This window comes from Strix uralensis, unplaced genomic scaffold (genome assembly GCF_047716275.1).
Source record: "Strix uralensis isolate ZFMK-TIS-50842 unplaced genomic scaffold, bStrUra1 scaffold_156, whole genome shotgun sequence".
NCBI classification, from domain to species: Eukaryota; Metazoa; Chordata; class Aves; order Strigiformes; family Strigidae; genus Strix; species Strix uralensis.
In genome coordinates, this window is record NW_027436785.1 from 237,061 (window position 1) to 264,815 (window position 27,755).

Sequence of the window (27,755 nt, forward strand, 5' to 3'; positions counted from 1 at the left end):
CTGTTGCTCACTGTGACATGGCCACCACTGACCTGCTGCACACCATGACATGGCCCCACAGTGACGTGACCACTACTGACCTGCTGCCCACTGTGACATGACCCACATAGTGACATGGCCACCACTGACCTGCTGCACACTGTGACATGGCCCCCATAGTGACATGGCCACCACTGACCTGCTGCCCACTGTGACATGGACACCATAGTGACATGGCCACCACTGACCTGCTGCCCACTGTGACATAGCCCCCACAGTGACATGGCAACCAGTGGCCTGTTGCTCACTGTGACATGGCCATCACTGACCTGCTGCACACTGTGACATGGCCCAACAGTGAGGTGGCCACTACTGACCTGCTGCCACTGTGACATGGCCCCCATAGTGACATGGCCACCACCGACCTGCTGCCCACTGTGACATGGCCCCCATAGTGACATGGCCAGCAGTGACCTGCTTCCCACTGTGACATAGCCCCCACAGTGACATGGCAACCAGTGGCCTGTTGCTCACTGTGACATGGCCACCACTGACCTGCTGCACACTGTGACATGACCTCACAGTGACATGGCCACAACTGATCTGCTGCACACTGTGACATGGCCCCCACAGTGACATGGCAACCAGTGGCCTGTTGCTCACTGTGACATGGCCACCACTGACCTTCTGCACACTGTGACATGACCTCACAGTGACATGGCCACAACTGATCTGCTGCCCACTGTGACATGGCCCCCACAGTGACAAGGCCACCACTGACCTGCTGCCCACTGTGACATGGCCCCCACAGTGACATGGCCAGCAGTGACCTGCTTCCCACTGTGACATAGCCCCCAACGTGACATGGCAACCAGTGGCCTGTTGCTCACTGTGACATTGCCATCACTGACCTGCTGCACACTGTGACATGGCCCCACAGTGAGGTGGCCACTACTGACCTGCTGCCACTGTGACATGGCCCCCATAGTGATATGGCCACCACCGACTTGCTGCCCACTGTGACATGGCCCCCATAGTGACATGGCCAGCAGTGACCTGCTTCCCACTGTGACATAGCCCCCACAGTGACATGGCAACCAGTGGCCTGTTGCTCACTGTGACATGGCCACCACTGACCTGCTGCACACTGCGACATGACCTCACAGTGACATGGCCACTACTGACCTGCTGCCCACTGTAACATGGCCCCCACAGTGACATGGCAACCAGTGGCCTGTTGTTCAGTGTGACATGGCCCCCATAGTGACATGGACACCACTGACCTGCTGCCCACTGTGACATGGACCATAGTGACATGACCACAACTGACCTGCTGCCCACTGTGACATAGCCCCCAACGTGACATGGCAACCAGTGGCCTGTTGCTCACTGTGACATGGCCACCACTGACCTGCTGCCGACTGTGACATGACCTCACAGTGACATGGCCACTACTGACCTGCTGCCCACTGTGACATGGCCCCCACAGTGACATGGCCAGCACTGACCTGCTGCCCACTATGACATAGCCCCCTCAGTGACATGGCAGCCAGTGGCTTGTTGCTCACTGTGACATGGCCATCACTGACCTGCTGCACACTGTGAAATGGCCCCAGAGTGACGTGGCCACTACTGACCTGCTGCCCACTGTGACATGGCCCCCATAGTGACATGGCCACCACTGACCTGCTGCCCACTGTGACATGGCCCCCATAGTTACATGGCCACCACTGACCTGCTGCCCACTGTGACATAGCCCCCACAGTGACATGGCAACCAGTGGCCTGTTGCTCACTGTGACATGGCCACGACTGACCTGTTGCAAACTGTGACATGGCCCCACAGTGACAGGGCCACCACTGACCTGCTGCCCACTGTGACATGGTCCCCACAGTGACATGGCCACCACTGATCCGCTGACCACTGTGACATAGCCCCACAGTGACCTGGACACCACTGACCTGCTACCCACTGTGACATAGCACCCACAGTTACATGGCAACCAGTGGCCTGTTGCTCACTGTGACATGGCCATCACTGAACTGCTGCACACCATGACATGGCCCCACAGTGACGTGGCCACTACTGACCTGCTGCCCACTGTGACATGACCCACATAGTGACATGGCCACCACTGACCTGCTGCACACTGTGACATGGCCCCCATAGTGACATGGCCACCACTGACCTGCTGCCCACTGTGACATAGACTCCACAGTGACATGGCAACCAGTGGCCTGTTGCTCACTGTGACATGGCCACCACTGACCTGCTGCACACTGTGACATGACCTCACAGTGACATGGCCACCACTGACCAGCTGCCCACTGTGACATAGCTCCCATAGTGACATGACCACCACTGACCTGCTGCCCACTGTAACATAGACCCCACAGTGACATGGCAAACAGTGGCCTGCTGCACACTGTGACATGACCTCACAGTGACATGACCACCACTGACCTGCTGCCCAATGTGACATAGCCCCCATAGTGACATGGCCACCACTGACCTGCTGACCACTGTGACATGGCCCCCATAGTGACATGGCCATCACTGACCTGCTGCACACTGTGACATGGCCAAACTGTGACGTGGCAACTACTGACCTACTGCCCACAGTGACATGGCCCCCATAGTGACATGGCCACCACTGACCTGCTGCCCACTGTGACATGACCCCCATAGTGACATGGCCACCACTGACCTGCTTCCCACTGAGACATAGCCCCCACAGTGACATGGCAACAAGTGGCCTGCTGCTCACTGTGAAATGGCCACCACTGACCTTCTGCACACTGTGACATGACCTCACAGTGACATGGCCACCACTGACCAGCTACCCAATGTGAGATAGCCCCCATAGTGACATGGCCACCCTGACCTGCTGCCCAGTGTGACATGGACCCATAGTGACATTGCCACAACTGACCTGCTGCCCACTGTGACATAGCCCCCACAGTGACATGGCCACCACTGACCTGCTTCCCACTGAGACATAGCCCCCACAGTGACATGGCAACAAGTGGCCTGCTGCTCACTGTGAAATGGCCACCACTGACCTTCTGCACACTGTGACATGACCTCACAGTGACATGACCACCACTGACCTGCTGCCCACTGTGACATGGCCCCCATAGTGACATGGCCACCCTGACCTGCTGCCCACTGTGACATGGCCCCCACAGTGACATGGCCATCACTGACCTGCTGCACACTGTGACATGGCCCCACAGTGACGTGGCCACTATTGACCTGCTGCCCACGTGACATGGCCCCTATAGTGACATGGCCACCACTGACCTACTGCCCACTGTGACATGGCCCCCATAGTGACATGGCCACCACTGACCTGCTGCCCACTGTGACATAGCCCCCACAGTGACATGGCCACCTGTGGCCTGTTGCTCACTGTGACATGCCCATCACTGACCTGCTTCACACTGCGACATGGCCCCACAGTGACGTGGCCACTACTGACCTGTTGCACACTGTTGTATGGCCCCCATAGTGACATGGCCACCACTGACCTGCTGCCCACTGTGACATAGCCCCCACAGTGACATGGCAACCAGTAGCCTGTTGCTCACTGTGACATGGCAATCACTGACCTGCTGCACACTGTGACATGACCTCACAGTGACATGGCCACCACTGACCAGCTGCCCAATGTGACATAGCCCACATAGTGACATGGCCACCATTGACCTGCTGCCCACTGTGACATGGCCCCCATAGTGACATGGCCACAACTGACCTGCTGCCCACTGTGACATAGCCCCCACAGTGACATGGCAACCAGTGTCCTGTTACTCACTGTGAAATGGCCATCACTGACCTGCTGCACACTGTGACATGGCCCCACAGTGACGTGGCCACTACTGACCTGCTGCCCAATGTGACATGGCCCCCACAGTGACATGGCCAGCACTGACCTGCTGCCCACTGTGACATGGCCCCCATAGTGACATGGCCAGCACTGACCTGCTGCCCACTGTGACATGGCCCCCATAGTTACATGGCCACCACTGACCTGCTGCCCACTGTGACATGGCCCCCATAGTTACATGGCCACAAGTGACTTGCTGCCCACTGTGACATAGCCCCCACACTGACATGGCAACCAGTGGCCTGTTGCTCACTGTGACATGGCCATCACTGACCTGCTGCACACTGTGACATGGCCCCACAGTGAGGTGGCCACTACTGACCTGCTGCCACTGTGACATGGCCCCCATAGTGACATGGTCACCACCGCCCTGCTGCCCACTGTGACATTGCCCCCATAGTGATATGGCCAGCAGTGACCTGCTTCCCACTGTGACATAGCCCCCACAGTGACATGGCAACCAGTGGCCTGTTGCTCAGTGTGACATGACCTCACAGAGACATGGCCACCCTGACCTGCTGCCCACTGTGACATGGACCCATAGTGACATGGCCACAACTGACCTGCTGCCCACTGTGACATAGCCCCCACAGTGACATGGCAACCAGTGGCCTGTTACTGACTGTGATATGGCCACCACTGACCTGCTGCACACTGTGACATGGCCCCACAGTGATGTGGCCACTACTGACCTCCTGCCACTGTGACATAGCCCCCACAGTGACATGGCCACCTGTGGCCTGTTGCTCACTGTGACATGCCCATCACTGACCTGCTGCACACTGTGACATGGCCCCATAGTTACATGGCCACCACTGACCTGCTGCACACTGTGGTATGGCCCCCATAGTGACATGGCCACCACTGACCTGCTGCCCACTGTGACATAGCCCCCACAGTGACATGGCAACCAGTGGCCTGTTGCTCACTGATATTGCCACCACTGACCTGCTGCACACTGTGACATGACCTCACAGTGACGTGGCCACTACTGACCTGCTGCGCGCTGTGACATGGCCCCCATAGTGACATGGCCACCACTGACTTGCTGCCAACTGTGACATGGCCCCCATAGTGACATGGCCAGCACTGACCTGCTGCCCACTGTGACATAGCCCGCACAGTGACATGGCCACCTGTGGCCTGTTGCTCACTGTGACATGCCCATCACTGACCTGCTGCACACTGTGACATGGCCCCACAGTGACGTGGCCACTACTGACCTGCTGCACACTGTGGTATGGCCCTCATAGTGACATGGCCACCACTGACCTGCTGCCCACTGTGACATAGCCCCCACAGTGACATGGCAACCAGTGGCCTGTTGCTCACTGTGACATGGCAATCACTGACCTGCTGCACACTGTGACATGACCTCACAGTGACATGGCCACCACTGACCAGCTGCCCAATGTGACATAGCCCACATAGTGACATGGCCACCACTGACCTGCTGCCCACTGTGACATGGCCCCCATAGTTACATGGCCACAACTGACTTGCTGCCCACTGTGACATAGCCCCCACAGTGACATGGCAACCAGTGGCCTGTTGCTCACTGATATTGCCACCACTGACCTGCTGCACACTGTGACATGACCTCACAGTGACGTGGCCACTACTGACCTGCTGCCCACTGTGACAAGGCCCCCATAGTGACATGGCCACCACTGACCTGCTGCCCACTGTGACATGGCCCCCATAGTGACATGGCCACCACTGACCTGCTGCCCACTGTGACATAGCCCCCACAGTGACATGGCCACCTGTGGCCTGTTGCTCACTGTGACATGCCCATCACTGACCTGCTGCACACTGTGACATGGCCCCATAGTTACATGGCCACCACTGACCTGCTGCCCACTGTGACATAGCCCCCACAGTGACATGGCCACCTGTGGCCTGTTGCTCACTGTGACATGGCCATTACTGACCTGCTGCACACTGTGACATGGCCCCACAGTGACGTGGCCACTACTGACCTGCTTCCCACTGTGACATGGCCCCCATAGTGACATGGCCACCACTGACCTGCTGCCCACTGTGACATGGACCCCACATTGACATATCCACCACTGATCCGCTGACCACTGTGACATAGCCCCACAGTGACCTGGCCACCACTGACCTGCTACCCACTGTGACATGGCCCCCATAGTGACCTGGCCACTACTGACATGCTGCCCACTGTGATTTAGCCCCCACAGTGACATGGCAACCAGTGGCCTGTTTCTCACTGTGACATGGCCACCACTGACCTGCTGCACACTGTGACATGACCTCAAAGTGACATGGCCACCACTGACCTGCTGCCCACTGTGACATGGCCCCCATAGTGACATGGCCACCACTGAACTGCTGCCCACTGTGACATAGTCCCCACAGTGACATGGCAACCAGTGGCCTCTTGCTCACTGTGACATGGCCATCACTGACCTGCTGCACACTGTGACATGGCCCCACAGTGACGTGGCAACTACTGAACTGCTGCCCACAGTGACATGGCCCCCATAGTGACATGGACACCACTGACCTGCTGCCCACTGTGACATGGCCCCCATAGTGACATGGCCACCACTGACCTGCTTCCCACTGTGACATAGCCCCCAAAGTGACATGGCAACCAGTGGCCTGTTGCTCACTGTGACATGGCCACCACTGACCTGCTGCACACTGTGACATGACCTCACAGTGACATGGCCACCACTGACCTGCTGCCCAATGTGACATAGCCCCCATAGTGACATGGCCACCCTGACATGCTGCCCACTGTGACTTGGACCCATAGCGACATGGCCACAACTGACCTGCTGCCCACTGTGACATAGCCCCCAACGTGACATGGCAACCAGTGGCCTGTTACTCACTGTGACATGGCCATCACTGACCTGTTCCACACTGTGACATGGCCCCACAGTGATGTGGCCACAACTGACCTGGTGCCACTGTGACATGGCCCCCATAGTGACAAGGCCACCACAGACCTGCTGACCACTGTGACATGGCCTCCATAGTGATATGGCCAGCAGTTACCTGCTTCCCACTGTGACATAGCCCCCACAGTGACATGGCAACCAGTGGCCTGTTGATCAGTGTGACATGACCTCACAGTGACATGGCCACCCTGACCTGCTGCCCACTGTGACATGGACCCATAGTGACATGGCCACAACTGACCTGCTGCCCACTGTGACATAGCCCCCACAGTGACATGGCAACCAGTGGCCTGTTACTGACTGTGATATGGCCACCACTGACCTGCTGCACACTGTGACATGGCCCCACAGTGATGTGGCCACTACTGACCTCCTGCCACTGTGACATAGCCCCCACAGTGACATGGCCACCTGTGGCCTGTTGCTCACTGTGACATGGCCACCACTGACCTGCTGCACACTGTGACATGACCTCACAGTGACATGGCCACTACTGACCTGCTGCCCACTTGACATGGCACCCATAGTGACATGGCCACCACTCACCTGCTACCCAATGTGACATAGCTCCCATAGTGACATGGCCACCACCGACATGCTGCGCACTGTGACATGGACCCATAGTGACATGGCCACCACTGATCCGCTGACCACTGTGACATAGCCCCACAGTGACATGGCCACCACTGACCTGCTACCCACTGTGACATGGCCCCCATAGTGACCTGGCCACCACTGACATGCTGCCACTGTGACATAGCCCCCATAGTGACATGGCAACCAGTGGCCTGTTACTCACTGTGACATGGCCACCACTGACCTGCTGCCCAATGTGACATAGCCCCCATAATGACATGGCCACCACTGACCTGCTGCACACTGTGACATGGACCCATAGTGACATGGCCACAACTGACCTGCTGCCCACTGTGACACGGTCCCAACAGTGACATGGCCACGACTGATCCGCTGACCACTGTGACATGGCCCCCATAATGACATGGGCACCACTGACATGCTGCCCACTGTGACATGGCCCCCATAGAGACTCGGTCACAACTGACCTGCTGCCCACTGTGACATAGCCCCCACAGTGACATGGCCAGCACTGACCTGCTGCCCACTGTGACATAGCCCCCACAGTGACATGGCCACCAGTGGCCTGTTGCTCACTGTGACATGGCCATCACTGACCTGCTGCACACTGTGACATGGCCCCACAGTGACGTGGCCACTACTGACCTGCTTCCCACTGTGACATGGCCCCCATAGTGACATGGCCACCACTGACCTGCTGCCCACTGTGACATGGCCCCCATAGTGACATGGCCACCACTGACCTGCTGCCCACTGTGACATGGCCCCATAGTGAGGTGGCCACTACTGACCTGCTGCACACTGTGGTATGGCCCCCATAGTGACATGGCCACCACTGACTTGCTGCCCACTGTGACATAGCCCGCACAGTGACATGGCCACCTGTGGCCTGTTGCTCACTGTGACATGCCCATCACTGACCTGCTGCACACTGTGACATGGCCCCACAGTGACGTGGCCACTACTGACCTGCTGCACACTGTGGTATGGCCCTCATAGTGACATGGCCACCACTGACCTGCTGCACACTGTGACATAGCCCCCGCAGTGACATGGCAACCAGTGGCCTGTTGCTCACTGTGACATGGCAATCACTGACCTGCTGCACACTGTGACATGACCTCACAGTGACATGGCCACTACTGACCTGCTGCCCACTTGACATGGCACCCATAGTGACATGGCCACCACTGACCTGCTGCCCACTGTGACATAGACCCCACAGTGACATGGCAACCAGTGGCCTGTTGCTCACTGTGACATGACCTCACAGTGACATGACCACCACTGACCTGCTGCCCACTGTGACATGGGCCCATAGTGACATGGCCACCACTGACCTGCTGCACACTGTGACATGGCCCCACAGTGATGTGGCCACTACTGACCTGCTGCCACTGTGACATGGCCCCCATAGTGACATGGCCACCACCGACCTGCTGCCCCCTGTGACATAGCCCCCACAGTGACATGGCAACCAGTGGCCTGTTGCTCACTGTGACATGGCCACCACTGACCTGCTGCACACTGTGACATGACCTCACAGTGACATGGCCACAACTGACCTGCTGCCACTGTGACATGGCCCCCACAGTGACATGGCCAACACTGACCTGCTGCCCACTGTGACATAGCCCCCACAGTGACATGGCCACCTGTGGCCTGTTGCTCACTGTGACATGCCCATCACTGACCTGCTGCACACTGTGACATGGCCCCACAGTGACATGGCCACCACTGACCTGCTGCAAACTGTGACATGGCCCCACAGTGACATGGCCACCACTCACCTGCTACCCAATGTGACATAGCTCCCATAGTGACATGGCCACCACTGACATGCTGCGCACTGTGACATGGACCCATAGTGACATGGCCACCACTGATCCGCTGACCACTGTGACATAGCCCCACAGTGACCTGGCCACCACTGACCTGCTACCCACTGTGACATGGCCCCCATAGTGACCTGGCCACCACTGACATGCTGCCACTGTGACATAGCCCCCATAGTGACATGGCAACCAGTGGCCTGTTACTCACTGTGACATGGCCACCACTGACCTGCTGCACACTGTGACATGACCTCACAGTGACATGGCCACCACTGACCTGCTGCCCAATGTGACATAGCCCCCATAATGACATGGCCACCACTGACCTGCTGCACACTGTGACATGGACCCATAGTGACATGGCCACAACTGACCTGCTGCCCACTGTGACACGGTCCCAACAGTGACATGGCCACGACTGATCCGCTGACCACTGTGACATGGCCCCCATAATGACATGGGCACCACTGACATGCTGCCCACTGTGACATGGCCCCCATAGAGACTCGGTCACAACTGACCTGCTGCCCACTGTGACATGGCCCCCACAGTGACATGGCCAGCACTGACCTGCTGCCCACTGTGACATAGCCCCCACAGTGACATGGCCACCAGTGGCCTGTTGCTCACTGTGACATGGCCATCACTGACCTGCTGCACACTGTGACATGGCCCCCATAGTGACATGGCCACCACTGACCTGCTGCCCACTGTGACATGGCCCCATAGTGAGGTGGCCACTACTGACCTGCTGCACACTGTGGTATGGCCCCCATAGTGACATGGCCACCACTGACTTGCTGCCCACTGTGACATAGCCCGCACAGTGACATGGCCACCTGTGGCCTGTTGCTCACTGTGACATGCCCATCACTGACCTGCTGCACACTGTGACATGGCCCCACAGTGACGTGGCCACTACTGACCTGCTGCACACTGTGGTATGGCCCTCATAGTGACATGGCCACCACTGACCTGCTGCACACTGTGACATAGCCCCCGCAGTGACATGGCAACCAGTGGCCTGTTGCTCACTGTGACATGGCAATCACTGACCTGCTGCACACTGTGACATGACCTCACAGTGACATGGCCACCACTGACCTGCTGCCCACTGTGACATGGCCCCCATAGTTACATGGCCACAACTGACTTGCTGCCCACTGTGACATAGCCCCCACAGTGACATGGCAACCAGTGGCCTGTTGCTCACTGTGACATGGCCACCACTGACCTGCTGCACACTGTGACATAGCCCCCACAGTGACATGGCCACCTGTGGCCTGTTGCTCACTGTGACATGCTCATCACTGACCTGCTGCACACTGTGACATGGCCCCATAGTTACATGGCCACCACTGACCTGCTGCCCACTGTGACATAGCCCCCACAGTGACATGGCCACCTGTGGCCTGTTGCTCACTGTGACATTGCCACCACTGACCTGCTGCACACTGTGACATGACCTCAAAGTGACATGGCCACCACTAACCTGCTGCCCACTGTGACATAGCCCCCAAAGTGACATGGCAACCAGTGGCCTGTTGCTCACTGTGACATGGCCACCACTGACCTGCTGCACACTGTGACATGGCCCCACAGTGACGTGGCCACTACTGACCTGCTGCCCACTGTGACATGGCCCCCATAGTTACATGGCCACAACTGACTTGCTGCCCACTGTGACATAGCCCCCACAGTGACATGGCAACCAGTGGCCTGTTGCTCACTGTGACATGGCCACCACTGACCTGCTGCACACTGTGACATAGCCCCCACAGTGACATGGCCACCTGTGGCCTGTTGCTCACTGTGACATGCTCATCACTGACCTGCTGCACACTGTGACATGGCCCCATAGTTACATGGCCACCACTGACCTGCTGCCCACTGTGACATAGCCCCCACAGTGACATGGCCACCTGTGGCCTGTTGCTCACTGTGACATGGCCATCACTGACCTGCTGCACACTGTGACATGGCCCCACAGTGAGGTGGCCACTACTGACCTGCTGCCCACTGTGACATGGCCCCCATAGTGACATGGCCACCACTGACCTGCTGCCCACTGTGACATGGACCCATAGTGACATGGCCACCACTGATCCGCTGACCACTGTTTCATAGCCCCACAGTGACCTGGCCACCACTGACCTGCTACCCACTGTGACATCGCCCCCATAGTGACCTGGCCACCACTGACATGCTGCCCACTTTGATTTAGCCCCCACAGTGACATGGCAACCAGTGGCCTGTTTCTCACTGTGACATGGCCACCACTGACCTGCTGCACACTGTGACATGACCTCAAAGTGACATGGCCACCACTAACCTGCTGCCCACTGTGACATAGCCCCCAAAGTGACATGGCAACCAGTGGCCTGTTGCTCACTGTGACATGGCCACCACTGACCTGCTGCACACTGTGACATGGCCCCACAGTGACGTGGCCACTACTGACCTGCTGCACACTGTGGTATGGCCCTCATAATGACATGGCCACCACTGACCTGCTGCACACTGTGACATGGCCCCACAGTGACATGGCCACCACTGACCTGCTGCCCACTGTGACATAGCCCCCACAGTGACATGGCCACCTGTGGCCTGTTGCTCACTGTGACATGCCCATCACTGACCTGCTGCACACTGTGACATGGCCCCACAGTGAGGTGGCCACTACTGACCTGCTGCACACTGTGGTATGGCCCCCATAGTGACATGGCCACCACTGACCTGCTGCCCACTGTGACATAGCCCCCACAGTGACATGGCAAACAGTGGCCTGTTGCTCACTGTGACATGGACACCACTGACCTGCTGCACACTGTGACATGGCCCCCATAGTGACATGGCCACCACTGACCTGCTGCCCGCTGTGACATGGCCCCCATAGTGACATGGGCACCACTGACCTGCTGCCAACTGTGACATGGCCCCCATAGTGACATGGCCACCACTGACCTGCTGCCCACTGTGACATAGCCCGCACAGTGACATGGCCACCTGTGGCCTGTTGCTCACTGTGACATGCCCATCACTGACCTGCTGCACACTGTGACATGGCCCCACAGTGACGTGGCCACTACTGACCTGCTGCACACTGTGGTATGGCCCTCATAGTGACATGGCCACCACTGACCTGCTGCCCACTGTGACATAGCCCCCGCAGTGACATGGCAACCAGTGGCCTGTTGCTCACTGTGACATGGCAATCACTGACCTGCTGCACACTGTGACATGACCTCACAGTGACATGGCCACTACTGACCTGCTGCCCACTTGACATGGCCCCCATAGTGAGATGGCCACCACCGACCTGCTGCCCACTGTGACATGGCCCCCATAGTGACATGGCCAGCAGTGACCTGCTTCCCACTGTGACATAGCCACCACAGTGACATGGCAACCAGTGGCCTGTTGCTCACTGTGACATGGCCACTACTGACCTGCTGCCCACTGTGACATGGCCCCCACAGTGACATGGCAACCAGTGGCCTGTTGTTCACTGTAACATGGCCATCACTGACCTGCTGCACACTGTGACATGGCCCCACAGTGACGTGGCCACTACTGACCTGCTGCCCACTGTGACATGGCCCCCATAGTGACATGGCCACCACTGACCTGCTGCCCACTGTGACATGGCCCCCATAGCGACATGGCCAGCACTGACCTGCTGCACACTGTGACATGGCCCCACAGTGACGTTGCAACTACTGACCTGCTGCCCACAGTGACATGGCCCCAATAGTGACATGGACACCACTGACCTGCTGCCCAATGTGACATGGCCCCCATAGTGACATGGCAACAACTGACCTGCTGCGCACTGTGACATGGCCCCCATAGTGACATGGCCAGCACTGACATGCTGCCCACTGTGACATGGACCCATAGTGACATGGCCACAACTGACCTGCTGCCCACTGTGACATGGTCCCCACAGTGACCTGGCCACCACTGACCTGCTACCCACTGTGACATGGCCCCCATAGTGACCTGGCCACCACTGACATGCTGCCCACTATGACATGGCCCCCATAGTGACATGGGCACCACTGACATGCTGCCCACCTTGACATAGCCCCCACAGTGACCTGGCCACCACTGACCTGCTGCCACTGTGATATGGCCCCCACAGTGACATGGCCACCACCGACCTGCTGCCGACTGTGACATGGCCCCCATAGTGACATGGCCAGCAGTGACCTGCTTCCCACTGTGACATAGCCCCCACAGTGACATGGCAACCAGTGGCCTGTTTCTCACTGTGACATGGCCACCACTGACCTGCTGCCCACTGTGACATGACCTCACAGTGACATGGCAGCTAGTGACCTGCTGCCCACTGTGACATGGCCCCCATAGTGACATGGCTACCACTGACCTGCTGCCCACTGTGACATGGCCCCCATAGTGACATGGCCACCACTGACCTGCTGCCCACTGTGACATAGCCACCACAGTGACATGGCAACCAGTGGCCTGTTGCTCACTGTGACATGGCCACCACTGACCTGCTGCACACTGTTACATGACCGCACAGTGAGATGGCCACCACTGAGCAGCTGCCCACTGTGACATAGCCCGCATAGTGACATGACCACCACTGACCTGCTGCCCACTGTGACTTGGACCCATAGTGACATGGCCACAACTGTCCTGCTGCACACTGTGACTTAGCCCCCACATTGACATGGCAACCAGTGGCCTGTTACTCACTGTGACATGGCCCCCATAGTGACCTGGCCACCACTGACATGCTGCCCACTGTGACATAGCCCCCATAGTGACATGGCCACCACTGACCTGCTGCCCACTGTGACATGGACCCATAGTGACATGGCCACAACTGTCCTGTTGCACACTGTGACTTAGTCCCCACAGTGACATGGCAACCAGTGGCCTGTTGCTCACTGTGACATGGCCACCACTGACCTGCTGCACACTGTGACATGACCTCACAGTGACATGGCCACCCTGACCAGCTGCCCACTGTGACATAACCCCCATAGTGACATGGCCACCACTGACCTGCTGCCCACTGTGACATGGTCCCATAGTGACATGGCCAGCATTGACCTCCTGCCCACTCTGACATGGCTCCCATAGTGACATGGCCACCACTGACCTGCTGCCCACTGTGACATAGCCCCCACACTGACATGGCAACCAGTGGCCTGTTGCTCACTGTGACATGGCCACCAATGACCTGCTGCCCACTGTGACATGACCTCACAGTGACATGGCCACCACTGACCTGCTACCCAATGTGACATAGCCCCCATAGTGAACATGGCCACCACTGACCTGCTGCCCACTGTAACATGGCCCCCATAGTGACATGGCCAGCACTGACCTGCTGCCCACTGTGACATGGCCCCCATAGTGAGATGGCCACCACCGACCTGCTGCCCACTGTGACATGGCCCCCATAGTGACATGGCCAGCAGTGACCTGCTTCCCACTGTGACATAGCCACCACAGTGACATGGCAACCAGTGGCCTGTTGCTCACTGTGACATGGCCACTACTGACCTGCTGCCCACTGTGACATGGCCCCCACAGTGACATGGCAACCAGTGGCCTGTTGTTCACTGTAACATGGCCATCACTGACCTGCTACACACTGTGACATGGCCCCACAGTGACGTGGCCACTACTGACCTGCTGCCCACTGTGACATGGCCCCCATAGTGACATGGCCACCACTGACCTGCTGCCCACTGTGACATGGCCCCCATAGCGACATGGCCAGCGCTGACCTGCTGCACACTGTGACATGGCCCCACAGTGACGTTGCAACTACTGACCTGCTGCCCACAGTGACATGGCCCCAATAGTGACATGGACACCACTGACCTGCTGCCCAATGTGACATGGCCCCCATAGTGACATGGCAACAACTGACCTGCTGCGCACTGTGACATGGACCCATAGTGACATGGCCACAACTGACCTGCTGCCCACTGTGACATGGTCCCCACAGTGACCTGGCCACCACTGACCTGCTACCCACTGTGACATGGCCCCCATAGTGACCTGGCCACCACTGACATGCTGCCCACTATGACATGGCCCCCATAGTGACATGGGCACCACTGACATGCTGCCCACCTTGACATAGCCCCCACAGTGACATGGCAACCAGTGGCCTCTTACTCACTGTGACAAGGCCACCACTGACCTGCTGCACACTGTGACATAGCCCCCACAGTGACATTGTAACCAGTGGCCTGTTGCTCACTGTGATATGGCCACCACTGACCTGCTGCACACTGTGACATGACCTCACAGTGACATGGCCACCACTGACCAGCTGCCCACTGTGAAATAGCCCCCATAGTGACATGGCCACCACTGACCTGCTGCCCACTGTGAGATGGCCCCCATAGTGACATGTCCACCACTGACCTGCTGCCCACTGTGACATGGCCCCCATAGTGACATGGCCAGCCCTGACCTGCTGCCCACTGTGACATAGCCCCCACAGTGACATGGCAACCAGTGGCCTTTTGCTCACTGTGACATGGCCACCACTGACCTGCTGCACACTGTGACATTACCTCACAGTGACATGGCCACTACTGACCTGCTGCCCACTGTGACATGGCCCCCACAGTGACATGGCCACCAATGACCTGCGTCCCACTGTGACATAGCCCCCATAGTGACATGGCAACCAGTGGCCTGTTGCTCACTGTGACATGGCCATCACTGACGTGCTGCACACTGTGACATGGCCCCACAGTGACGTGGCCACTACTGACCTGCTGCCCACTGTGACATGGCCCCCATAGTGACATGGCCACCACTGACCTGCTACCCAATGTGACATAGCTCCCATAGTGACATGGCCACTACTGACATGCTGCCCACTGTGACATGGAGCCATAGTGACATGGCCACAACTGACCTGCTGCCCACTGTGACATGGCCCCCATAGTGACATGGCCACCACTGACCTGCTGCCCACTGTGACATAGACCTCACAGTGACATGACCACCACTGACCTGCTGCCCAATGTGACATAGCCCCCATAGTGACATGGCCACCACTGACCTGCTGCCCACTGTGACATGGCCCCCATAGTGACATGGCCACCACTGACCTGCTGCCCACTGTGACATGGCCCCCATAGTGACATGGCCAGCACTGACCTGCTGCCCACTGTGACATAGCCCCCACAGTGACATGGCAACCAGTGGCCTGTTGGTCACTGTGACATGGCCACCACTGACCTTCTGCACACTGTGACATGACCGCACAGTGACATGGCCACCGCTGACCAGCTGCCCAATGTGACATAGCCCCCATAGTGACATGGCCACCACTGACCTGCTGCACACTGTGACATGGACCCATAGTGACATGGCAACCAGTGGCCTGTTACTCACTGTGACATGGCCATCACTGACCTGCTGCCCACTGTGACATGGCCCCCATAGTGACATGGCCACCACCGACCTGCTGCCCACTGTGACATGGCCCCCATAGTGACATGGCTACCACTGAACTGCTGCCCACTGTGACATAGCCCCCACAGTGACATGGCCACTTGTGGCCTGTTGCTCACTGTGACGTGCCCATCACTGACCTGCTGCACACTGTGACATGGCCCCACAGTGACGTGGCCAATACTGACCTGCTGCCCACTGTGACATAGCCCCCACAGTGACATGGCAACCAGTGGCCTGTTGCTCACTGTGACATGGCCACCACTGATCTGCTGCAAACTGTGACATGGCCCCACAGTGACATGGCCACCACTGACCTGCTACGCAATGTGACATAGGCCCCATAGTGACATGGCCACCACTGACATGCTGCCCACTGTGACATGGACCTATAGTGACATGGCCAAAACTGACCTGCTGCCCACTGTGACATGGTCCCCACAGTGACATGGCCACCACTGACATGCTGCCCACTGTGACATGGCCCCCATAGTGACATGGGCAGGACTGACCTGCTGCCCACTGTGACATAGCCCCAACAGTGACATTGTAACCAGTGGCCTGTTGCTCACTGTGATATGGCCACAACTGACCTGCTGCACAATGTGACATGACCTAACAGTGACATGGCCACCACTGAACAGCTGCCCACTGTGACATAGCCCACATAGTGACATGGCCACCACTGACCAGCTGCCCACTGTGAGATGGCCCCCATGGTGACATGTCCACCACTGACCTGCTGCCCACTGTGACATGGCCCCCATAGTGACATGGCCACAACTGACCTGCTGCCCACTGTGACATAGCCCCCACAGTGACATGGCAACCAGTGGCCTTTTGCTCACTGTGACATGGCTACCACTCATCTGCTGCACACTGTGACATTACCTCACAGTGACATGGCCACTACTGACCTGCTGCCCACTGTGACATGGCCCCCATAGTGACATGGCCACCACTGACCTGCTGCCCACTGTGACATAGCCCCCACAGTGACATGGCCACCTGTGGCCTGTTGCTCACTGTGACATGCCCATCACTGACCTGCTGCACACTGTGATATGGTCCCCACAGTGACATGGCCACCACTGATCCGCTGACCACTGTGACATAGCCCCACAGTGACCTGGCCACCACTGACCTGCTACCCACTGTGACATGGCAACCATAGTGACCTGGCCAGCACTGACATGCTGCCCACTGTGACATGGCCCCCACAGTTACATGGGCACCACTGAGATGCTGCCCACTGTGACATAGCCCCCACAGTGACATGGCAACCAGTGGCCTGTTTCTCACTGTGACATGGCCACCACTGACCTGCTGCACACTGTGACATGGCCCCCATAGTGACATGGCCATCACTGACCTGCTGCCCACTGTGACATAGCCCCCACAGTGACATGGCATCCAGTGGCCTGTTGCTCACTGTGACATGGCCACCACTGACCTGCTGCACACTGTGACATGACCTCACAGTGACATGGCCACCACTGACCTGCTGCCCACTGTGACATGGCCCCCATAGTGACATGGCCACCACTGACCTGCTGCCCACTGTGACATAGACCCCACAGTGACATGGCAACCAGTGGCCTGCTGCACACTGTGACATAGACCTCACAGTGACATGACCACCACTGACCTGCTGCCCAATGTGACATAGCCCCCCTAGTGACATGGCTACCACTGACCTGCTGCCCACTGTGACATGGCCCCTATAGTGACATGGCCACCACTGACCTGCTGCCCACTGTGACATGGCCCCCATAGTGACATGGCCAGCACTGACCTGCTTCCCACTGTGACATAGCCCCCACAGTGACATGGCAACCAGTGGCCTGTTGCTCACTGTGACCTGGCCACCACTGACCTTCTGCACACTGTGACATGACCTCACAGTGACATGGCCACCGCTGACGAGCTGCCCAATGTGACATAGCCCCCATAGTGACATGGCCACCACTGACCTGCTGCCCACTATGACATGGACCCATAGTGACATGGCCACAACTGACCTGCTGCCCACTGTGACATAGCCCCCACAGTGACATGGCAACCAGTGGCCTGTTACTCACTGTGACATGGCCATCACTGACCTGCTGCACACTGTGACATGGCCCCACAGTGACGTGGCCACTACTGACCTTCTGCGCACTGTGACATGGCCCCCATAGTGACATGGCCACCACTGACCTGCTGCCCACTGTGACATGGCCCCCATAGTGACATGGCTACCACTGACCTGCTGCCCACTGTGACATAGCCCCCACAGTGACATGGCCACCTGTGGCCTGTTGCTCACTGTGACATGCCCATCACTGACCTGCTGCACACTGTGACATGGCCCCACAGTGACGTGGCCACTACTGACCTGCTGCACACCGTGGTATGGCCCCCATAGTGACATGGCCACCACTGACCTGCTGCACACTGTGACATAGCCCCCACAGTGACATGGCAACCAGTGGCCTGTTGCTCACTGTGACATGGCCACCACTGACCTGCTGCAAACTGTGACATGGCCCCACAGTGACATGGCCACCACTGACCTGCTACCCAATGTGACATAGCTCCCATAGTGACATGGCCACCACTGACATGCTGCCCACTGTGACATGGACCCATAGTGACATGGCCACCACTGACATGCTGCCCACTGTGACATGGCCCCCATAGTGACATGGCCACCACTGACCTGCTGCACACTGTGACATGGCCACCTTAATGACATGGCCAGCACTGACCTGCTGCCCACTATGACATATCCCCCACAGTGACATGGCAACGAGTGGCCTCTTGCTTACTGTGACATGGCCATCACTGACCTGCTGCACACTGTGACATGGCCCCTCTGTGACATGGCCACTACTGACCTGCTGCCCACTGTGACACGGCCCCCATAGTGACATGGCCACCACTGACCTGCTGCCCACTGTGACATAGCGCCACAGTGACATGGCAACCAGTGGCCTGATTCTCACTGTGACATGGCCACCACTGACCTGCTGCACACTGTGACATGACCTCACACTGACATGGCAACCAGTGGCCTGCTGCCCACTGTGACATGGCTCCCATAGTGACCTGGCCACCACTGACCTGCTGCCCACTGTGACATAGCCCCCACACTGAAATGGCAACCAGTGGCCTGTTGCTCACTGTGACATGGCCACCAATGACCTGCTGCCCACTGTGACATGACCTCACAGTGACATGGCCACTACTGACCTGCTGCCCACGGTGACATAGCCCCCACAGTGACATGGCAACCAGTGGCCTGTTGCTCACTGTGACATGGCCACCACTGATCTGCTGCAAACTGTGACATGGCCCCACAGTGACATGGCCACCACTGACCTGCTACACAATGTGACATAGGCCCCATAGTGACATGGCCACCACTGACATGCTGCCCACTGTGACATGGACCTATAGTGACATGGCCAAAACTGACCTGCTGCCCACTGTGACATGGCCCCCATAGTGACATGGGCACCACTGACCTGCTGCCCACTGTGACATAGCCCCAACAGTGACATTGTAACCAGTGGCCTGTTGCTCACTGTGATATGGCCACAACTGACCTGCTGCACACTGTGACATGACCTCACAGTGACATGGCCACCACTGACCAGCTGCCCACTGTGACATAGCCCACATAGTGACATGGCCACCACTGACCAGCTGCCCACTGTGAGATGGCCCCCATAGTGACATGTCCACCACTGACCTGCTGCCCACTGTGACATGGCCCCCATAGTGACATGGGGAGCCCTGACCTGCTGCCCACTGTGACATAGCCCCCACAGTGACATGGCAACCAGTGGCCTTTTGCTCACTGTGACATGGCCACCACTCATCTGCTGCACACTGTGACATTACCTCACAGTGACATGGCCACTACTGACCTGCTGCCCACTGTGACATGGCCCCCACAGTGACATGGCCACCACTGACCTGCTTCCCACTGTAACATAGCCACCACAGTGACATGGCAACCAGTGGCCTGTTGCTCACTGTGACATGGCCATCACTGACCTGCTGCACACTGTGACATGGCCCCACAGTGACGTGGCCACTACTGACCTGCTGCCCACTGTGACATGGCCCCCATAGTGACATGGCCACCACTGACCTGCTGCCCACTGTGACATAGCCCCCACAGTGACATGGCCACCTGTGGCCTGTTGCTCACTGTGACATGCCCATCACTGACCTGCTGCACACTGTGATATGGCCCCACCGTGACGTGGCCACTACTGACCTGCTGCACACTGTGACATGGTCCCCACAGTGACATGGCCACCACTGATCCGCTGACCACTGTGACATAGCCCCACAGTGACCTGGCCACCACTGACCTGCTACCCACTGTGACATGGCCCCCATAGTGACCTGGCCAGCACTGACATGCTGCCCACTGTGACATGGCCCCCACAGTTACATGGGCACCACTGACATGCTGCCCACTGTGACATAGCCCCCACAGTGACATGGCAACCTGTGGCCTGTTTCTCACTGTGACATGGCCACCACTGACCTGCTGCACACTGTGACATGGCCCCCATAGTGACATGGCCACCACTGACCTGCTGCCCACTGTGACATAGCCCCCACAGTGACATGGCATCCAGTGGCCTGTTGCTCACTGTGACATGGCCACCACTGACCTGCTGCACACTGTGACATGACCTCAGAGTGACATGGCCACCACTGACCTGCTGCCCACTGTGACATGGCCCCCATAGTGACATGGCCACCACTGACCTGCTGCCCACTGTGACATAGACCCCACAGTGACATGGCAACCAGTGGCCTGTTGCTCACTGTGACATGGCCATCACTGACCTGCTGCACACTGTGACATGGCCCCACAGTGACGTGGCCACTACTGACCTGCTGCCCACTGTGACATGGCCCCCATAGTGACATGGCCACCACTGACCTGCTGCCCACTGTGACATAGCCCCCACAGTGACATGGCCACCTGTGGCCTGTTGCTCACTGTGACATGCCCATCACTGACCTGCTGCACACTGTGATATGGCCCCACCGTGACGTGGCCACTACTGACCTGCTGCACACTGTGACATGGTCCCCACAGTGACATGGCCACCACTGATCCGCTGACCACTGTGACATAGCCCCACAGTGACCTGGTCACCACTGACCTGCTACCCACTGTGACATGGCCCCCATAGTGACCTGGCCAGCACTGACATGCTGCCCACTGTGACATGGCCCCCACAGTTACATGGGCACCACTGACATGCTGCCCACTGTGACATAGCCCCCACAGTGACATGGCAACCAGTGGCCTGTTTCTCACTGTGACATGGCCACCACTGACCTGCTGCACACTGTGCCATGGCCCCCATAGTGACATGGCCACCACTGACCTGCTGCCCACTGTGACATAGCCCCCACAGTGACATGGCATCCAGTGGCCTGTTGCTCACTGTGACATGGCCACCACTGACCTGCTGCACACTGTGACATGACCTCACAGTGACATGGCCACCACTGACCTGCTGCCCACTGTGACATGGCCCCCATAGTGACATGGCCACCACTGACCTGCTGCCCACTGTGACATAGACCCCACAGTGACATGGCAACCAGTGGCCTGCTGCACACTGTGACATAGACCTCACAGTGACATGACCACCACTGACCTGCTGCCCAATGTTTCATAGCCCCCCTAGTGACATGGCTACCACTGACCTGCTGCCCACTGTGACATGGCCCCTATAGTGACATGGCCACCACTGACCTGCTGCCCACTGTGACATGGCCCCCATAGTGACATGGCCAGCACTGACCTGCTTCCCACTGTGACATAGCCCCCACAGTGACATGGCAACCAGTGGCCTGTTGCTCACTGTGACATGGCCACCACTGACCTTCTGTTCACTGTGACATGACTTCACAGTGACATGGCCACCGCTGACGAGCTGCCCAATGTGACATAGCCCCCATAGTGACATGGCCACCCTGACCTGCTGCCCACTGTGACATGGACCCATAGTGACATGGCCACAACTGACCTGCTGCCCACTGTGACATAGGCCCCACAGTGACATGGCAACCAGTGGCCTGTTGCTCACTGTGACATGGCCACCACTGACCTGCTGCAAACTGTGACATGGCCCCACAGTGACATGGCCACCACTGACCTGCTACCCAATGTGACATAGCTCCCATAGTGACATGGCCACCACTGACATGCTGCCCACTGTGACATGGACCCATAGTGACATGGCCACCACTGACATGCTGCCCACTGTGACATGGCCCCCATAGTGACATGGCCACCACTGACCTGCTGCACACTGTGACATGGCCACCATAATGACATGGCCAGCACTGACCTGCTGCCCACTGTGACATAGCCCCCACAGTGACATGGCAACGAGTGGCCTGATTCTCACTGTGACATGGCCACCACTGACCTGCTGCACACTGTGACATGACCTCACAGTGACATGGCCACCACTGACCTGCTGCCCACTGTGACATGGCCCCCATAGTGACATGGCCACCACTGACCTGCTGCCCACTGTGACATAGCCCCCACAGTGACATGGCAACCAGTGGCCTGTTGCTCACTGTGACATGGCCACCACTGACCTGCTGCACACTGTGACATGACCTCACAGTGACATGGCCACAACTGACCTGCTGCCCACTGTGACATGGCCCCCATAGTGACATGGCCACCACTGACCTGCTGCCCACTGTGACATAGACCCCACAGTGACATGGCAACCAGTGGCCTGCTGCCCACTGTGACATGACCTCACAGTGACATGACCACCACTGACCTGCTGCCCAATGTGACATAGCCCCCATAGTGACATGGCCACCACTGACATGCTGCCCACTGTGACATGGCCCCCATAGTGACATGGCCACCACTGACCTGCTACCCACTGTGACATGGCCCCCATAGTGACATGGCCACCACTGACCTGCTGCACACTGTGACATGGTCACCATAATGACATGGCCAGCAATGACCTGCTGCCCACTGTAACATATCCCCCACAGTGACATGGCAACGAGTGGCCTCTTGCTTACTGTGACATGGCCATCACTGACCTGCTGAACACTGTGACATGGCCCCTCAGTGACGTGGCAACTACTGACCTGCTGCCCACAGTGACATGGCCCCCATAGTGACATGGCCACCACTGACCTGCTGCCCACTGTGACATAGCGCCACAGTGACATGGCAACCAGTGGCCTGATTCTCACTGTGACATGGCCACCACTGACCTGCTGCACACTGTGACATGACCTCACACTGACATGGCAACCAGTGGCCTGCTGCCCACTGTGACATGGCTCCCATAGTGACCTGGCCACCACTGACCTGCTGCCCACTGTGACATAGCCCCCACACTGACATGGCAACCAGTGGCCTCTTGCTCACTGTGACATGGCCACCAATGACCTGCTGCCCACTGTGACATGACCTCACAGTGACATGGCCACTACTGACCTGCTGCCCACTGTGACATAGCCCCCACAGTGACATGGCAACCAGTGGCCTGTTGCTCACTGTGACATGGCCACCACTGATCTGCTGCAAACTGTGACATGGCCCCACAGTGACATGGCCACCACTGACCTGCTACGCAATGTGACATAGGCCCCATAGTGACATGGCCACCACTGACATGCTGCCCACTGTGACATGGACTTATAGTGACATGGCCAAAACTGACCTGCTGCCCACTGTGACATGGCCCCCACAGTGACATGGCCACCACTGACATGCTGCCCACTGTGACATGGCCCCCATAGTGACATGGGCACCACTGACCTGCTGCCCACTGTGACATAGCCCCAACAGTGACATTGTAACCAGTGGCCTGTTGCTCACTGTGATATGGCCACAACTGACCTGCTGCACACTGTGACATGACCTCACAGTGACATGGCCACCACTGACCAGCTGCCCACTGTGACATAGCCCACATAGTGACATGGCCACCACTGACCAGCTGCCCATGTGAGATGGCCCCCATAGTGACATGTCCACCACTGACCTGCTGCCCACTGTGACATGGCCCCCATAGTGACATGGGCAGCCCTGACCTGCTGCCCACTGTGACATAGCCCCCACAGTGACATGGCAACCAGTGGCCTTTTGCTCACTGTGACATGACCACCACTCATCTGCTGCACACTGTGACATTACCTCACAGTGACATGGCCACTACTGACCTGCTGCCCACTGTGACATGGCCCCCACAGTGACATGGCCACCACTGACCTGCTTCCCACTGTAACATAGCCACCACAGTGACATGGCAACCAGTGGCCTGTTGCTCACTGTGACATGGCCATCACTGACCTGCTGCACACTGTGACATGGCCCCACAGTGACGTGGCCACTACTGACCTGCTGCCCACTGTGACATGGCCCCCATAGTGACATGGCCACCACTGACCTGCTGCCCACTGTGACATAGCCCCCACAGTGACATGGCCACCTGTGGCCTGTTGCTCACTGTGACATGCCCATCACTGACCTGCTGCACACTGTGACATGGCCCCACAGTGACGTGGCCACTACTGACCTGCTGCACACCGTGGTATGGCCCCCATAGTGACATGGCCACCACTGACCTGCTGCACACTGTGACATAGCCACCACAGTGACATGGCAACCAGTGGCCTGTTGCTCACTGTGACATGGCCACCACTGACCTGCTGCAAACTGTGACATGGCCCCACAGTGACATGGCCACCACTGACCTGCTGCCCACTGTGACATAGCCCCCACAGTGACATGGCCACCTGTGGCCTGTTGCTCACTGTGACATGCCCATCACTGACCTGCTGCACACTGTGATATGGCCCCACCGTGACGTGGCCACTACTGACCTGCTGCACACTGTGACATGGTCCCCACAGTGACATGGCCACCACTGATCCGCTGACCACTGTGACATAGCCCCACAGTGACCTGGCCACCACTGACCTGCTACCCACTGTGACATGGCCCCCATAGTGACATGGCCACCACTGACCTGCTGCACACAGTGACATAGCCCCCACAGTGACATGGCAACCAGTGGCCTGTTGCTCACTGTGACATGGCCACCACTGACCTGCTGCAAACTGTGACATGGCCCCACAGTGACATGGCCACCACTGACCTGCTACCCAATGTGACATAGCTCCCACAGTGACATGGCCACCACTGACCTGCTGCCCACTGTGCCATGGCCCCCATAGTGACATGGCCACCACTGACCTGCTGCACACTGTGACATGGCCACCATAATGACATGGCCAGCACTGACCTGCTGCCCACTATGACATATCCCCCACAGTGACATGGCAACGAGTGGCCTCTTGCTTACTGTGACATGGCCATCACTGACCTGCTGCACACTGTGACATGGCCCCTCAGTGACGTGGCAACTACTGACCTGCTGCCCACAGTTACATGGCCCCCATAGTGACATGGCCACCACTGACCTGCTGCCCACTGTGACACGGCCCCCATAGTGACCTGGCCACCACTGACCTGCTGCCCACTGTGACATAGCGCCACAGTGACATGGCAACCAGTGGCCTGATTCTCACTGTGACATGGCCACCGCTGACCTGCTGCACACTGTGACATGACCTCACACTGACATGGCAACCAGTGGCCTGCTGCCCACTGTGACATGGCTCCCATAGTGACATGGCCACCACTGACCTGCTGCCCACTGTGACATAGCCCCCACACTGACATGGCAACCAGTGGCCTGTTGCTCACTGTGACATGGCCACCAATGACCTGCTGCCCACTGTGACATGACCTCACAGTGACATGGCCACCACTGACCTGCTACCCAATGTGACATAGCCCCCATAGTGACATGGCCACCACTGACCTGCTGCCCACTGTAACATGGCCCCCATAGTGACATGGCCAGCACTGACCTGCTGCCCACTGTGACATGGCCCCCATAGTGACATGGCCACCACCGACCTGCTGCCCACTGTGACATGGCCCCCATAGTGACATGGCCAGCAGTGACCTGATTCCCACTGTGACATAGCCACCACAGTGACATGGCAACCAGTGGCCTGTTGCTCACTGTGACATGGCCACTACTGACCTGCTGCCCACTGTGACATGGCCCCCACAGTGACATGGCAACCAGTGGCCTGTTGTTCACTGTAACATGGCCATCACTGACCTGCTGCACACTGTGACATGGCCCCCATAGTGACATGGCCACCACTGACCTGCTGCCCACTGTGACATAGCCCCCATAGCGACATGGCCAGCACTGACCTGCTGCACACTGTGACATGGCCCCACAGTGACGTTGCAACTACTGACCTGCTGCCCACAGTGACATGGCCCCAATAGTGACATGGACACCACTGACCTGCTGCCCAATGTGACATGGCCCCCAGAGTGACATGGCCACCACTGACCTGCTGCGCACTGTGACATGGCCCCCATAGTGACATGGCCAGCACTGACATGCTGCCCACTGTGACATGGACCCATAGTGACATGGCCACAACTGACCTGCTGCCCACTGTGACATGGTCCCCACAGTGACCTGGCCACCACTGACCTGCTACCCACTGTGACATGGCCCCCATAGTGACCTGGCCACCACTGACATGCTGCCCACTATGACATGGCCCCCATAGTGACATGGGCACCACTGACATGCTGCCCACCTTGACATAGCCCCCACAGTGACATGGCAACCAGTGGCCTCTTACTCACTGTGACAAGGCCACCACTGACCTGCTGCACACTGTGACATAGCCCCCACAGTGACATTGTAACCAGTGGCCTGTTGCTCACTGTGATATGGCCACCACTGACCTGCTGCACACTGTGACATGACCTCACAGTGACATGGCCACCACTGACCAGCTGCCCACTGTGACATAGCCCCCATAGTGACATGGCCACCACTGACCTGCTGCCCACTGTGAGATGGCCCCCATAGTGACATGTCCACCACTGACCTGCTGCCCACTGTGACATGGCCCCCATAGTGACATGGCCAGCCCTGA